General features: G+C 45.9%; 1 long non-coding RNA gene across 2 annotated transcripts in view; it reads left to right on the top strand.

Moving 5' to 3' along the window:
• The window catches only part of LOC132360469 (uncharacterized), a 122,739-nt gene that overhangs the window by 37,749 nt on the left and 68,101 nt on the right, over window positions 1–16,889 (top strand). The window contains exon 1 of one of the 2 annotated variants that reach the window (XR_009501110.1): window positions 12,058–12,189. The exons of the other annotated variant lie outside the window; for it this stretch is intronic. This is a non-coding gene — a long non-coding RNA (uncharacterized LOC132360469). Of the gene's footprint in view, window positions 1–12,057; window positions 12,190–16,889 lie in introns of those variants that run through there. 2 annotated transcript variants of the gene reach the window in all.

A 16,889-nucleotide genomic window follows, 5' to 3' on the forward strand; every position in this document is an offset into this window, starting at 1 on the left:
TACTGGTGGCAAAATGGTGAGCAAAACCGCACATCTTTATTTTCATGGAGTTTACGGTTTGTGAAAGAAATACATGGATGAAAGTTATCCCTGCAGTGAGCATATACACCTGTGATAAGTGCTATGAAGGAGAGGAACTGGGCCTAGAAGGAGAGATCAGGGAAGAGCTAAAGCAGGAGTGCAGGGTAACAAGCAAAATGGGCCTGGGAGAGCTTTCCAAGCAGAGGGAGTACTACACGCCATGGCCTCCCTCTCTGGAGATGTGAAAGCAGCCAGTGTCTGGAATACTGAGAGTGAAGAGAAGCAAAGGCGAGATATGATTAAGGAGGGAAGGAAGGGCCTTTGTAGGTAGGGTCAGGGTTTTAGATGTTAAACCTATCAGCGAGGAAAAGACAAAAGGGGTTTGGGCAAGCAGATGACAGGGTCAGATTTGCATTTGGAAGCCTACTCTTGCTGCTTGTTGGTGAAGGGTTGCAGGGGGACCTGAGATTAGGTGCAGGGACTCCAGGTGGGCTATTGTCTTCATCTAGGAGAGAGCGGGTAGCAGCCTTGGACTCGGGTGGCGGCCATGGAGGCTGGGAGGTGGAGGTAATGAGAGACGTTGAGGAAGAGGTTTGCTCGCGAAGGGAGAGAGAGGGAAGGCAAGTCGTCAAGCAGAGGGATGCTCAGGTGGGCCAGGAAGGCCAGAAATGAAAGCAAGGGTCAGGGTTGGGGAGGCAGAGTTGGGAGGTGGCAGGGAGAGAGTGGCAGGAAGGCTTCTGTTTAATTTCCTTCCTTCCGCTTATCAACACTGCTCTAAGCCTGATTTGTCCAGCTTGGGTTCAGCTTTCAGCAATTTTGCTTTGGAGGTTAACTGTGAGGGGTCATTCAAGTCCTGGGTTCAGTTTTCGGTTTGTTTTTCAGGTCTGCATGTTTATGAGTGCGAGTCGGGGCGTGAGAGGGGACATAGGTATTTGGTCCTTCAGCTCTGAGTGCCCCCCCCTCCCCCCGCTTCTGGAATGTGGCTTTCCTGGCCCTATGCAGTCTCCACCCCCCATTCCCCCTTTCTCCTCACTAACTTTCACTGATGACCGAGCAAGTTTAGTTAGCCTGAGTTTGCTTAAAGCTTTTCTGGTTCTTGTTTTCAGCTCAGTGGTCATTCTCCCCTCAGGCAGTGTTCCTGGCTGAATGGTCTCACCTGACCCTGCAGGTGCTTCAGGGATTGTGAGGGTGGGGAATGGACTGAAGGCAGCTTTCATTTTTTTTTTTTTTTTTTTTCTTAATCCTGCTGATGTGTAACGGAGTCCCACCCCCATCCCAGGAAGTTTCACATTGTCGTTTAGTGCCAAGTTGCCTACAATGACAGTATATATTACTCTTCTTGTATTACAGAGAGGTTGGTATTAGAGGGATAAAGATATCTCGACATTTGGGATAAAGAAACATTTTTTTTTTTAAATAAACTTCTCTGCTCCTAACTTGTATGTCCATTTGTCTATCCAATTAACCAACAAATACAAACTCATTGGGCCATTTCTGCAGTGCCAGAAGTAGTGATGAGAAATGGGGGAATGTTTGTGATGAATGCAATCAGTCCCGGCAGCGCTTCTCAAACTTTTCCTTGAAGTATTCCGATGGTCAAGGAGACTGCAGGAGAATAGAGACATCAGTCTTGGATTGGGACACTGCTGCTGGTGGTTGGGACAGCATAACTTGAATCGTCTTGCCATAATCTCCCTTGAAATTTGTTTGAGCGCTTTAGTTTTAGTTTGAAATTTTGTGCACATTTTGCATTTGGCTCTATAATGTATCCATGTTTGTTTAATATTAGAAATGTCTCCCAAACTAAAAAGAAAATTGTTGCCCCAGTTTTGCGCATCCTGCCTATCCCAAGCCCCTTGACATATACCTGCGCACCCCCAGACCTGAGTATCACAAGAAAGATGAGTGAGAGAGCTCCATGTCCGCTGTCACACATACAAATGATGACAGTACAATGGAGAAGAGAGGCAATCCTGGAAGCAGGCATTAATACCATTAAAACATTGTCTTGAAGAAAGGATTATGTATTTTGAGGGGTGGGGCATGCATTCTAGGAAATGAGAGTTGCTTATGCAAGTGTGCGGAGATTTGAAATAAAACGACTTGTTTAGGGAATAAATTGCAAGAGCACAGTTTGTCGAGAAGGAAGGAGCTAGGAGAGTAGATTGAAAAGGACGCTGAATGTCACACCAAGAGTCTGAACCAAATCCAGAGCCGTTGATTCCACAGGCAAGGGGAAGTATCTTAAGTTTTCCTCAGGTGGGTTGCTGACCTAGAAATATCACGGAGCAGGACTCAGCTGTAGAGGGGAGGGCAGTTCAGAGGGCATGGATCCCAGGATTCCCCTCTCTCTCTGACCATCTGAGACATGGGGGTGGGTGTGGGGCAACCCACCCACTTCTAATTCTGATTGGGTCTGGGGTGTGGCCTGGCCATCTGTATGTGCAAATATTTCATTTCAGATCTGAAAGCACTTAGCCAGGTTTGAGACTGGCTGATCTTCTGCGATCCTATCGTGGGGCACAGGGAAGAGATGGAGGCCTAGAGAGCTGAAGCCGTTTCCCCAATGTCATCCGCTAATTATTGGCAGAACTGGGTCAAACACAGTCCTTTGGCTCCCCAGTCACGAGCTGCCCCACCAGCCCAGGCTGGGAGTTTTGACCTACGTCAGGGTTTCTCTGTTCCTCCCTCCCTTGCGTATTTCTCCGTAACTGAAGGCATGTGGGAGGCCAGAGTTGTTTTGCAGGGCTCTGGAAGTTTTGTGTCCCAGCCAAGGTCAGTTTAGCATTCTTATTAACATGCTGAAGATAATGGATGTCTAAAAGTCTGAGGACATAAATATTTTAATGTAGCCATACCATGTTGCTGTTTCTTTCAGACCTGCACTTCAACTTTTATTTACTTTTACATGTTGCTGGCTTAGGGCCACAAGGTTTTCCATCAACAGAAATGGCTGCAGATTGAAGCGATTTGCTTTCTCCCCCAGCGCCGAAGAGAGACCCATTCTACAAAACAGGTGTTTTTAGATCAGGATGGGCTATTGGATGACACAGTGGGGAATACACTTAGTAAAGCACTGTCATAAATTGGGCTGGTGTCGGCTTCCTGATTTAATGCTTTGCTCTATTTAGTCATGAATTATATATTCTTTTTCAGACTGATCATTTATCCCACTGATAACGGGACAGTGTTCTACCCAGTGGGTTTGGCCCCTGACCTAAGAAATATACTGATGCGTCAAAATTCCCTGAGCTAACAGCTGGGATGAACTCTGGAGACTGTAAATCTGCAAAGGCAGAGAGGGGGCAGGCAGACCTGTGTGCTACAACTCTCCCCTCACTTAGTATTCATCGACTACCAGGATAGCTGAGCAATTCCTTGTCTGCTTTTTACCCAACGTAATTTGCAAATTGATTGTTCTTCCTTGGAAGTCTTTCTTAATTAAATAGTAACTGCAGTTATTACCCTCTGACAAAGGGGATATTTTAGTGTCTTGGCAGAGGATATCCTTAGCTCAGTGGATTATCTTTTGTTGAAGTGCCCACTGTAGACTACTGTGTGCAGAACTCTACTGGATGGGTCCTTCTCAAAGAATGAGATGGCACCTCTTGTCCACTGAGAGCTAGAATCAGGTGAGTTAATAATGCCCTATAACAAAATGTGTGTGGAATGCCTATGCTTTTCAATGCACTTATTTCAAACATCATTCCATCCCACTTTCACACAATGTATGGCAAACTCACTCCATTTGTCAGATGAGAAAACCGAGGGAGAGAGACCTTAGGGGTTTGCCCAAGCTCGTACAGAAAAGTGAGAAACAGGACTAGAATATAGGTGAGCTGCCTCCTGTGCTATCCTGTCTGCTCCCCATGTTCAGTTATGCCCACATGTGTTCATTCAACAACTATTTTAATGTGACAACTATGATTGGGCCCTCTGGGGACGGATAGAATAGCCGTGAGTGAACAGGTGTCTTCAATGCACATCAGCCTTCCAACCACAGCAGCAGTTCTGAATTCTTGATAGGTATCAGAAACATCTGGGAAGCTCATTTAAAAGCACAGTTGCCTGGGCCACAGCCTGGGGTTTTCCTAAGTCTGGGATATGCCCCAGCTTATACATTTTCAAAAGTTTTTGAGGTGAATCAGATGACCAGTCAGAGTGTAAGCCAGAGAACTAGGCTTTTGTCTCACCCCGGATTGCACACACACACACAAGGAAAGGTGAAGTAGAACTAGGAGACCCAGCATTGGAACCCAGTCAGCCTGGAGATTTGTAGAGGTACAAGTGTCAGCAGCAGGAGTGCCTCAGAGTCCCTATAGAGTCAGGCACAGTCTCTGCTCTAAGGAAACACGCCAGTGTGTCCCGGATGAAACTCTCCTGGCTTAAGCCAGGTCAATGTAACAGGCTGGAAAAAGAAAGCCTACCCCCTTTGCCCACACTGGTTCTTTCTCTCCTACTTTTCTCCTCTTCATTGCTTCCTCGCTTACTTATCCATACTCAAAATTCCCTTCCTCCATCAAAACCCTACTCATCCTTCAAGGCCCAGCTCACCTGCAACCTTTCCCCTGACATCTTTGATTTCCCCTCTCAAAGGGACTCTCTCCTTCCTCTATGCCCTCCAGCACTTTGTACCTCTATGGTTTTTACTTAGCCATTGTATACAAGGGCATATTTCTGCCTTGGGGATTGATTCTCTGTTCATCTTTGTCCCTCCTAGTAGCCAACACAGAACCTGGCACATTGGAGGTGACCAGTATTTGTTGGTTGAGTTAAATTGACTTACTGAACCGTAACAACTTCTGAGCCTACTCAAAAGTAATTAATGAATGTATCAGTTCAAACTTAGAACACATCTCCCCACCAACAACTTCTATACTTTGACAGTTTGAAACAATTTTTAAAAAAAGAAAAGCAAAACACATTTAACTCAGAATAGTTGGAGAATAATTGCTGGTTTCAATGATGAATCCGCCTTGGCCACTGGTAAGCTAACTCGGATCACGGATGTAATGAAATGTTAATTACCTGTGGATCATTTATTGTGCCACACAGCCACCCTGTGACTGCTAAGGCAGCCCTGCATGCTACTCTCCCTGTACCCTAGGGCTGACCTTGGCCCAGCCTCCTCCCCGTCAGGAGGAAAAACCTATTCCTGATGGTCTCCTCCCCTACCCGGCCCCTTCTCGTCCTTCTCTCATGTCCTGGAGCCTGCAGAGGCTGGCCCTGGACAGGAAAGGGGTTGACAAAGTATTTGGCAGAAATGCGGCCTGGAGGTGGTTGGTCTAGGTGGGTGTGCACCCTGGCTTGGAAAGGCTGAAGGTCAGGTCTGGTGTTAGGAGAGAGCCCTCTCTTCTCTCTCTTGTCTCTCCCTCCTCCTTCCTGCCTCCAGAGTCAGGTGTGAAGACCTGCATCTGGCTGGCTAACTCTTCCTGCATAGCTTTTCTTTTTTTTTTTTTTTTTTAAATATTTCAGCTTACTTTTTTTTTTTTTAACTTTGGGTTTATTTATTTAATTAATTAATTTATTTATGGCTGTGTTGGGTCTTCGTTTCTGAGTGAGGGCTTTCTCTAGTTGTGGCAAGTGGGGGCCACTCTTCATCGCGGTGCGCGGGCCTCTCGTTATCGCGGCCTCTCTTGTTGCGGAGCACAGGCTCCAGACGCGCAGGCTCAGTAGTTGTGGCTCATGGGCCCAGTTGCTCCGCGGCATGTGGGATCTTCCCAGACCAGGGCTCGACCCCGTGTCCCCTGCATTGGCAGGCAGATTCTCAACCGCTGCGCCACCGGGGAAGCCCCCTGCATAGCTTTTCTAGCCAAGTTTTTCAGGCCAGGGCCAGGAACACTCAAGGTCAACTCTAGCCAGGGTTCATCTTCCATACAAGCATGACAAACTTTATGTACCTACAGAGCTGATTCCTTCCACCCAGGAAAGCACCCATGGGGAATAGCCTCTTGATCTTGTCTGCACCTCCGGAAGTGGTGATGGGCCCACATGTCTCCCTGTCCATCATCTCACACTTGGTGGGATGCCTTGGCTTTCAGCATGGCCCTGAATCTGGAGGATAGGCAAACAAGATGTATTTGGGATTGGGAGAGTCACAAAGCTCTCTGCTGGAGAAACACTGAAGGATTTAGAGAAGAGAAAATCAGCAAGGCCAACACAGCTGTCCTTAGACTCTTGGAGGGTCTTCCTGAGGAAGGAGGACTGAACTTGCCCTACGAGATCCTGATGGGTAGAACCAGGCTGAGTCATAAATCCAATCCCTAAATCACCTTCCTTGTCTAGGCTCTGGCCATGCTCAATGGCCTCTGGTTCTATATGCATGCAGTTCCCTTTAGTGCAACCATCTCCCTGGATAACCTTGACTCCTCCTTTGGGAAACAGCTTAGACTTCATCTCCCCAGAGCAAGGGGCCTCCCTTAAATCCTCTAGATCAGGTTTCCCTAAGGGACCCTGTTTGGGGTGGGATAATTCTGTGTTGTGGGGCCTGCCCTGTGCATTGTTAGGATGTTTAGCAGCCTCCCTGGCCTCTACCCACTGGGTGCTGGTCATATCCTTTCAGTTGAGACAATCTGAAATGTCTCCAGATATTGCCAGTTGTCTCTCGGGGGTTAAAATCCTCCTCTCCTCCCCCAATCCAGTTGAGAACCAGCACTCTAGGCCAAGGTGCCCATAGCACCCTGTACTTACACTCTTGTAGCACCCATCACATTGCTCACACGTCCAGAGTTCTCCATGCTTGTTTGACATCTGTCTCCTCCTAGGTCAGCTCCCTGATGGCAGGGGTGCATTCTGATGTTCTTTGCTGGTCCTAATTTTTCAGTTATAAAAAATGAGTGAAGAGATGAACGATTTAAACAAGAACTTTGCAGCTCTCAGAGCTGTCCACAGCATAGTTTCCCCCCCAAATTTATTTAATTTCCTATCACTGGGTAAGTCCAAACAAGGCAAACGGCCACTTGTTGAGAATGTCGTAGAGGAGATGTAAGCTCTGAATGGGTGATCTTGAAGTTTCCTTCCAGTTACAACATTGCATGGAATGTGGGCTTTCGGCCAACCACCCTCTGGGTAACTAATTAAATCACAAGGAAGAGGCCAACCACTCCTTCAGGAGTCAGGTGCTAAGTGTTCCTAGGAAGGGGTGATGCAGCTTGGGGAGTGACCTTTAAGTGGGTCAAGAGTCACATGAATATGGAATGCCTTTCCCTTCCCTTTCTCCTCTCCTCAGAGGTCATTTGACCCATATCCTCAGGGGTAGGATCATGCTTGAGAGGTTGAGAAAACATCCTTTCCCCCCTAAGTCCCACTCTTCGGCAAGCAGAGCTGGGCAGGCTTCTGGGGTGTGAGGTGGGTGAGACAGGAAGGCCAGCACATTTCCCTGGATGGTGCACCAGTTGCCTGGGGCAGTGTTCTTTAGACTTTGAAGGTTACAGCATGTATGATTTATTGCTGTATTTTTCTTTCCCTATAACCCCCTTTCCAATGGGGCAAAGAACTGTAAGCAGAGACAAATGGTTGCCCTCTGAGCCCACGCTTGATTTCAAGGGCTGTGGGAGAATCAGCTTCGGCTGCCATTGACTACCTGCCTGTGTGCCTGGCCCTGTGCTGGGCTCTTTCACATGTACGACCTCCTTTAATCTTCATAACCCAACAAGGGAGGTGCAATCACATCTGTTTTTCCAAAGAAGCAACTGAAGGGGTCAGCAACTAGCCCAACATCACAGAGCTAGTTAGGAGCCTGTGCTTGGGGCAGAATCTGTCCATATCTGCTATGCCCCCTGCATGTCCTGCCACGAGCAGAATGTGAAAGCCTTCTACCCCAAGCTCCTGTTTTAAAGAGTCCCTATGAGTTGGCATTGTCATGATGAAAACTATCCTTGAACTCAAATTCCTGCCACTTTTGTGGCTGCTGCTTAAGATCTTGCCGTGATTGACTTGATTATGTTTTTGCAAATCTCTCCTTACATATCTACAGCTGAGCTGCCTTATATCATTATACTTCTGACTTAACATGGCGAATTGCACACACATGTTTATTTCTCTTTAAAAACAAAATAAAAGCAGAGGAATAAAGAAGGATAAATCTACAAGGACAAAGAAAAGGAGAGTGAGGATCTCAACCAAAATTTGGAAGATGGAAGCTAGATGGATGGACGATAAATGTCCTGGCATACCAGAGAAATCCGAGACCCAAATGTCTGGGGGTGGGGTGGGAGTAGAGTGGGGTGCAGGGATGGCAGAGGAAGATCTGAGACCACCTAGATAGATCCTTTCTACCTCCCAGCTCAGCTATATGACCTCTCCTGTCTGACCTCAGCAGGCTGAGTACAGTATACTCTCTAGTGCTCTGGATTCAGACATGCCAGGTAGAGTCAGGGCCTGGGGAGAGACACTAGTGGAATCAGGGGCTTCAATTAAAGTTTGCACACTGAATGAGATTCCACCAACCCCATTCTCCTGATTGGCTCCTGGATTTCTGGAAGCCAGGCCTCTGCCCAACACCCCAGGTAGGAGATTGAAAATTTTTTCTCGAGGGAAGCTAAGAGAAAAGGCTAAAATATTTGGATATTTGGGGCACTTTCCAGTAGAAGCCTGTGGTAGATAAGCACTGCCCATGCATACAGACCATCCATTCAGTGGTAAAGCACCTCACTTTAGAAAGCATTACGCTGTGGTATTGCTCAAACTGGATCTTTCCTCGTTATCAAACAAGCAACTTGATTGCTATTGAGACATCACTGCAAACTTAATATTTGAATTTGATGACCTTCTAATTGCAAAAGCCTTAGTCCTTATTCCTTTAAAAATTTTGGCCTCCTCCTTTGCAAAGCTGGCCCTCTTCCTCCATACCCCACCCCACTCTCCACCCAGTCTTCCAAGTGTGGGGTTGGTTCGTTCAATTTTATTCTGACATAGATTGAAGCTTGGATCTGCTTCATGGGGGCTGACAGGGCTAATTCCCATTGTATATTGTTTGACGCTAGTTTAGCTATTTTACTGGTTATTTTTACTGTGTTGGTGTTTTTTGTGTTTCTTGTGTTTTATGCCATTTTTCTCCACCTTACTCTTTGAATGCTCTGAACCTGATCCTGGTTTCCTGGGAATAAATAACAAGTGCTTTAAAGCTTGTTGTACTCTTGCCAGGTGCCATTATCTAGAAATATGTTGGCATCTCATATAAACATATGTTTAGATTTCTATAACTAAATGTATCCTTATGTATAACTTATTATTGTAACGGAATTCATCTATAAAGATATACCTTTATTTACAGGTGAGATCTATTAAGCTTCTGTATTTCTATTCAGTTGGTACTTGTGCCCAACAAAGAATGTGTTATTTTTCCTTAGGAATAAAAATCACATTATTTGTAAAGACTTAGTAGAGCTTAAATGAGTATAAGCAGTATTTACCTTAACTAGATACTTTCAACATTTATCATTTAAAAGTCCCATGTTCAAGGACGACGTTCTGAGGCATTTCAAGGTGACCTGTAGCTCTAGAGCCAAAACAAATGAGAAAATGTGGTAAAGCGCTGCTATTTGTGGATGTTTTGCAAAGGAAAGCAGAGTGGTGGAGTGGAAATGACAGGAGGTTGGAAGCCAGAGACCTAGCAGGCTCAAGCTCTCCATTTATTGACTGTATGATCTTGGGGGAGCCACTTCACCTGGCTGTGGGACCTAGATGAAATGGGAATCATTTTCATCACCTCACAGTTTATTATGAGTTGAGTTAATGTGTGTGAAAGCATGACTGTAAATCGTTAGGCGTATTTTTTTTTAATTTTTAAAATTAATTAATTTATTTATTTATTTATGGCTGTGTTGGGTCTTCGTTTCTGTGCGAGGGCTTTCTCCAGTTGCGGAGAGCAGGGGCCACTCTTCATCGCGGTGCGCGGGCCTCTCATTATCGCGGCCTCTCTTGTTGCGGAGCACAGGCTCCAGACGCGCAGGCTCAGTACTTGTGGCTCATGGGCCCAGCCGCCCCGCGGCATGTGGGATCCTCCCAGACCAGGGCTCGAACCCGTGTCCCCTGCATTGGCAGGCAGATTCTCAACCACTGTGCCACTAGGGAAGCCCCCGTTAGGTGTATTTCAATGGCTGTATACCCAAGCCTGTTTTTTCACCCTGTTGCCCACAGTGCCTTGGGCAGAGTACTCATTCAATCAACATTTGTTGGATAACAAATTAATGAATGAATTTGTGAGTCTGGGTTTTCAAAATGTTTTTGCACCCCTCTGAGTCATTTATAGACATTTATAAAATCGAGAATTTATAAGTGGTTCCTGGATAATCAGATCTCTTGATTCAGAGGTAAAAGATAACTTGTTGGATTTTCAAGCCTTTCTTGCATATGGGACAGTAACTGACAGGACTGATGATGAGGAATTGTCTTCATCCTGCTCGAGTATAAGATCACGGATTGGGAGGAACTTAGAGATAACCACTTTCTTCTCAAATATGAGGAAACTGAAGCCCAGAGGCTCTTTGAAGTCGGTGACTTTATATAACTTTTCCCTTCTATAGCTCTAGGGCTATTGTAGATAGATGTACAACAAATACATTGATAATATAATCACAGTAGCTCGTGTCTGACTGTGTCACAGCTCTGTGTCTCAGTTTCCTTGTCTGCAAAATGAGGCTTCTGGTCTCAGTCTCCAAGGTCCATTACAGCCCTCATACCTGGTGCTTACAGAGGGCCTGGGCAACACTGATGCCCCAAAGACAAATTCAGGGCCCATCAGGGAAGGAAAAAAAGCACTGTTAAAGTTAAGTCTAGCATCAGTTACATTGAAATTTAGACTTTGGGTGGTTATTGCAGAAAGTTTTTGAAATTAAAAAAAAAAATTCTATGGCTTTGTCACTTCCTATTGGAGCTGCCACAGAGCCTGTCTCAGGGTTACACCCAGGCCACCTTTTCAGACCACACTGGTTCCCAGCACCCTCCTTCCTTTCTCATAGAATGTTCTAGTATGTACATACATCCATACACACATAGTGTTGATACATCCAAGTCTGGCTGAAGCATGGGAGGCCATTTCTTACCTGGAGAGGAGAGAAAAGAGCAAACTTACAGAGGTCCTTTCAAGGTTCCTGTAGCCACCGTTCTGGAGTCTCTGGCTTCCTCCTGAGATGTAATTGGAAACACAGTTGGCCTCTGTCTTCTGTTCACTGATCCTCTCCTCCATCCAGCCTCTGCTTAGCCAAAGGGCATGTGGTCCCTTGCTCCTAGAGGAGAGAGAAGACAATTCAGGCAAATCAACATATGCCTTTATGTGACCTCCATTTTACCGGGCTTTTTCCTGAGGCAGGACTTTTCCTACACTTTCTCTCCTCATTATATTTTTGACCTGTGGCTATTTCTCTTTTATAACCATCTGACAAGAGGGCTTATGTGCTTTCTTCAGAAAGGTGGGAGAGACAGAAAAACTGTGTAGAGTTGCTTGTTCCATGGTAAACCAAAGAGTAAGAAAACTCTGAGGTGGGGAGGGACAAGAGCAAAGGATGTGGGTGAATGGGTGGTCCAATGCCCAAGTCCTGCAAGGGAACCATCCTTGAGTCATCTCCAGGGTCTAGACGTGGTTCCCAGTAAGTACACAGCATCAGGAGGCTTCCTTTGGAGTTTCTTAGCAACATTAGCTTCTTTCCCTCATTGTGAACATTCCCTGAGGAAAATTCTACCCCTAGTTCATTTTCTTCACATACAAACACAAAGAAGGGAAGACAGTGAGGCAAATGACCATTACCTTTTGCTCTGGCTCTCCTCTCCTGAGGTCTGAAGGGCTCCTGGAATTGAGCTGGAAGAGGCAAATGTTAATTTACACAGCCTTCTCACCTGCCACTCTAGGATGTCATTAAACTAGAGAATAAGTTAGGGCGTCCTGGAAGGGTGGCGTGTGCTCATGGGGATGTAAAGACAACCTTACCTAAGGTACATTTTACCGGTGATCACTAGCATTTCCAGTTCTCCTCTCCTTTCTGAAGATTATGAACATGGAATATTGTTTTATGACTCCCTCTGTAGGCAAGTTCCCTTCTTCCAACACAGTGAATCCTTCTTCAAGCCTTGTGTTGAAAGGAAGGTGCCCCAAGATCAGTACAGCCTGGACCACTGAGCCACCACATGGAACTACCCCCTGGAGAGTTACTCATTCCCACAGCAGTTGGCGTGAGTGAGATTTTAACTTTTCTTGCATTGTGCTTGCATTAAGTCACTGAGATTGTGGTATGGTTTGTTTCTGCAGCGCGACTAGCACATTCTGACTGACACATAGATTCAGTCTTATGTGTGTGTCAAAACCACCTTAAGTGCTTTACAACTGATCCCAAAGTTTCTGATCCTGTAGATCAGAGGTGGGGCCCAGGAATCTGCATTTTAATTGTATATTAAATCACCCACAGACATTCTTGTTCAATATATCTGTGAATCCACTATTTCCTGAGGCCCACACATGGAGAAACACTTGACGACCAGCTGAAGACATTAATTTAGATTGCTTGCTGTTTAAGTTGTGTTTTTCTGTCATTTTAAAGGCCTCAGTTACTTTCTAAGTCATCAGAAGAATACAAGGGCAGGAGGTGAGTTTACCAGCAAAGAAGTGCTCACGCTAACCAAGATCACAGACACAGGAGGGACGCTTACCTCATAAGCTTCTTCTGGGGGTTCAGGGAGATAATTCAACAGGATACATAAATCATTTTAGTTCCTTGTCTGGAACAAGGAAGGTGCTCAGTAAATGTAGTTTCTTTAAAAAGGAGAAAGAAAAACTATGTTTCAGGAATGGTTTCATTTCAGTAAAAAACAATTACAGATTACCTTCATAGTTCCAAGCCGAGTTAGAGACAGGGAGCTACACCTGTCCCAGCTATCAGAGTGGGGTCTGGTAGGGGACTGTGCTGTGTGTGTGCCGTGTGTGTGCCACAGCACAGAGCTCTGCCTGATACGGGCTGTGAGAATTGTAAACCCAAAGTACTGAGGGAGTTCAGAGAAGGGAGAGATTTCAATTCTCTTTGACTATTGACTTGCTACTGCATAGTAACGGTAATATCTTCTAAGAATGACAGTCAGGCATTTCTCACAAGGGCTAATGAATCACTCCATTTAGCTGTGACAACAGCAAGGCAAAGAAATATCTACAAGGGCCCAGACGTTATTTTTCCAGCCTTGTCCCGGGGATATAATGTGCCTAGAAGTTATGAAAAATTAGCTGCTTGTGGCAAATCTACATGGAACCTTTTATAAAAAATGGAAGTTTGGGCCTGAGTTAATGGGTTATTATTGGCAAGGGAAATCAAGTTGGATAAGGAGGGTGGGTCCTGGCTAGGAAGGACTTTGAAAAGCAGCAGAAGAGGTTAGACTTGACTCAGGAAGCCCAGGGATGAGTAATAGTGCCAAAGGCATGGACCAAACCTCCATTTAGTCACAGGTCATTGCTGTACTTCAATGTCCCAACAGTCAGTTTACACAGGAAAGCTGAGGGTACAGTCACCAGACCATCATACAGGGTCATGGAAAGGAAGTAAAAGAGAAGTAATTAGAAAAAAGCAAAATGAAACTATAGATGTGAGGAGAATACAATTCTATGCTATTTTTCAACCGTGCTAACTTCTTTTTTCTTACCATTACCGTTTTCCTAGGAGCGAGCATCTCTTAATTTCACACTGCCATGTTTATGCTTCCAGATACCTGAGCGACATTCAGAAAGACCAGCCTCTGGGTGCTTTCTGTGCTTTGGGAGGAAGAAGGTATCCTTGTAGTCAGGGTGCTTAAGAAGCAGAGCCTTGTGTTGGCAGAAATGTGTGTCCATATGTTCAGGGAGGCTGTTCTGGTCAAAAGAACATAGCTGACCTCAAGCTGACCTCACGTCCTGGGTGCTGTGTGGTCAGATGCCAGGCCCTGGGGACCACAGGAGAGCAAGCAGCCTGGCGGAGGAGGAGCAGGACGGGAAGGCCTCCAGCGTAAGGTGGCCACGGGCCTCACTGCAGTTCTGGGGTGCTCACTCTAGCTGCCCCCGTCCACGGGCCCCCTCGGCCTCCCAAGTGCTTCCTCACTCCTCTCTCCACCTCGTGCCCCATCAGCCCTAAGGCTTTGCACCCTCAGGGTTCCTGCCTCCTCATGATTTGGCATCCTTGTGGCCCGCAATGGCCCCTGCTCCTGTCTTTCAATATGGCTTTGTTTTTTATTGCAAATTACCTGCTTATATCTGTTTTATTTATTTTTTCCAACGTCAGCTCCCGAAAGAGAAAAATCTGACTCCACCAGCTCATTTTATTTTGTACCATGTCATTTTCATTAAAAAAAACAAAAAACAGCTTCAGTGAGGTATAATGGATACATGAAGAATTTACACATAGTTAATGGAGACAATGTGCTGAGTTTGGGCATATGCAAACACCCAAGATATCGTCAGCACAATAAAAGTGTGGGCCACTGGTGACTCAGTGGATGGCACCCGTGGGTTACATGCCTCCGAATCACAGCTGTGGCCCCTCTGGGAGAGGTGAGGGGTCTCGGACCCGTGTGGTTAGCAGGGGTTGTGGCAGAGCAAGCATCTGAGTGGCACATTTCTCCAGGTTCTCGCACTCATTAGTTTCTCCAGGCTCTCTGCTGGGTGCAGGTGTGGGGCGTCTGGGGGTCCCGGTACTGGAGGTGGTGATCATGGGAGGCCCTGGCATCTTCCTGCCCATCCTGTGGTAGTCATAGCATATGCCTGTGCCAGAGTCCACAGGGGTAGCCCGTTCTAGGTCAGGGCATGACAAGTCAGTGTAAATGAACATGTCACTGAAAATGACAAAACAAAAGAGAAGTCAAGGTTTGTCTCTCACGGGCCTCCCTCTGTTGCTCCACTTCTGAGGTGTGAGTGCTGTAGGAAGCAGCGGCTGCCCCACCCGTTGATGAGGCGAGGAGTTTAAAGCAGGTAGTATGCTTAGCAGCAAAGCCAAAACCCAACTCTGGCTGACCTAGTGCAGAAAAAGGTATGATCAGACAGTCGCAGGAACTTCTGAGATTCTCCTGGGGGGTTTGGAAGCTGTGCCACCAGGTAAAACCTGCTTGGTCATTGAAGACACCTCTCTTACTGTCACTGGGCACCCGGGCTCAGCTTGCTCCGTGGCACCACAGTCCTGGACTCTGCTGCTAAAACTGCAGCCACCCTTGCTTCTGGAAAGCAGGCAGAGCTACCACTAGCCTTTGCCGGAATGAGCTCTCCAAGGCCCAGGCTTTTTCCAATTTAAAATTTGGGGTGCTGTTGTCTGAAGGTGGGTCCTAGGTTATACACCGAGGCCCTAGCTGCAAGGAAGGCTAGTGATGCAACTTTCAACAGTGGGCTCTGCTTATTAAGGGAGAGGATTCCCCAAGCATGGAAATGGAGTTCAGATACTGAGCAGTAAAGTAAATGACAAGGGTCCTCTTCTGAGGCTTTGTCCATTCTTGGAACAAGGGAACAGTGTGAGGAAAACAGTGTGCTATGAACTACATGTTTGTGTCCTACCCCAAATTCATATATTGAAACTCTTGTCCCCAGTACGATGGTATTTGGAGATGGGGCCTTTTTGAGGTGATTAGGCCATAAACGTGGAGCCCTCACAATGGGATTAGTGCCCTTATAAGAAGAGACATGAGAGTTTGCTTCTCTCTCTGCTCTCCATGTGAGGACACAAGCAGAAGACAGCCACTTGCAAGCCAGCAAGAGAGCCCTCACCAAGAACTGAATCTGCCACACCTTGGTCTTGTATTTCCCAGCCTCTATGTGAGAAAAAAATGTCTGTTGTTTAAACCACCCAATCTATGGCATCTTGTTACAATAGCCTGAACTGACAAAGACATGTTTTAGGGAAGTTGGTTTGGCAGTTTGAGGATAGATTTTATGAGAGAGACTTAAACCATAGGCAATCCCTGGTGAGTGGTGTAGAAATACTATGCTGATCTCACATGCTTAGAGCAGTAGATCTGATTACCTTATCATCATGTCTCATGAAAGGAAGAGAATTCTAATATAGAAAATAGTTTCTAAGCACCTCCATTTGGGGAGGAGAATAAGCTGAGATAGGTAGACCCATAAGCACATGGACAGATGCACAGACAGACAGATGCATCCAGAGCACAGGAGGTGGTATTGTCTAGTTGTGGAAGAGTGTGCCTGCATTCTACTACTAGATTACTTGCTAAGTATGGAAACTTAGGTTAATTCACCTCTAAGTGTCAAACTAGTCGCCTGTAAAAAGGGGGAAATGATAACACCCATAGTATACAGTGAGTTAATGCATAAGAAACTCTCAGCTGAGTACTCTCCAAACCAGGTCGCCACTAAGCACTAGGAATTAATAGTGATATTCTGACATGAGGTCGTGAGGGCTGGGCTGTTTGGTAGGCGTGGAAGTGAGGGAGGGAGAGTGAATTTGAGAAAGATGTGAAAGGCAGGACGACAGGACATTGTGACAGATAGGGTAAAGGGGACAGGGGAGAATGAAGGGTCAAAGAAGACTCCATAAATTATTGATAAATCATCTTTCTCATTTGGTTCTTGGCATTGGGTTATTTTGGTTTGAGCCGGCATTCTTTCAGATAAAATAACAGAGAGAGAAGAATTGAGAAATTGATCTGATACAGTGAATTTTCCGAGAAGCAAAAGAATGGCTGAGAACATACACACAGGGAAGCCAGGGAAAAATTCAGCTTCCACACACACACCCACCCTCCACTCCTTCTTCTTTATAAAAAGAGGACAACTGAAAACATAGGGGACAATTTTACACTGACTTTACTGGTCAGGTAGCCTGATCCTTAATCAGATCTCCTCGCTTTAAATCCATTTTAGAAGGAGATAGGATATAAATTGCAAATAAATAAATAATCAGGTCAACTCATCC

This window comes from Balaenoptera ricei, chromosome 2, assembly GCF_028023285.1.
Source record: "Balaenoptera ricei isolate mBalRic1 chromosome 2, mBalRic1.hap2, whole genome shotgun sequence".
In the NCBI taxonomy this organism is placed as follows: domain Eukaryota; kingdom Metazoa; phylum Chordata; class Mammalia; order Artiodactyla; family Balaenopteridae; genus Balaenoptera; species Balaenoptera ricei.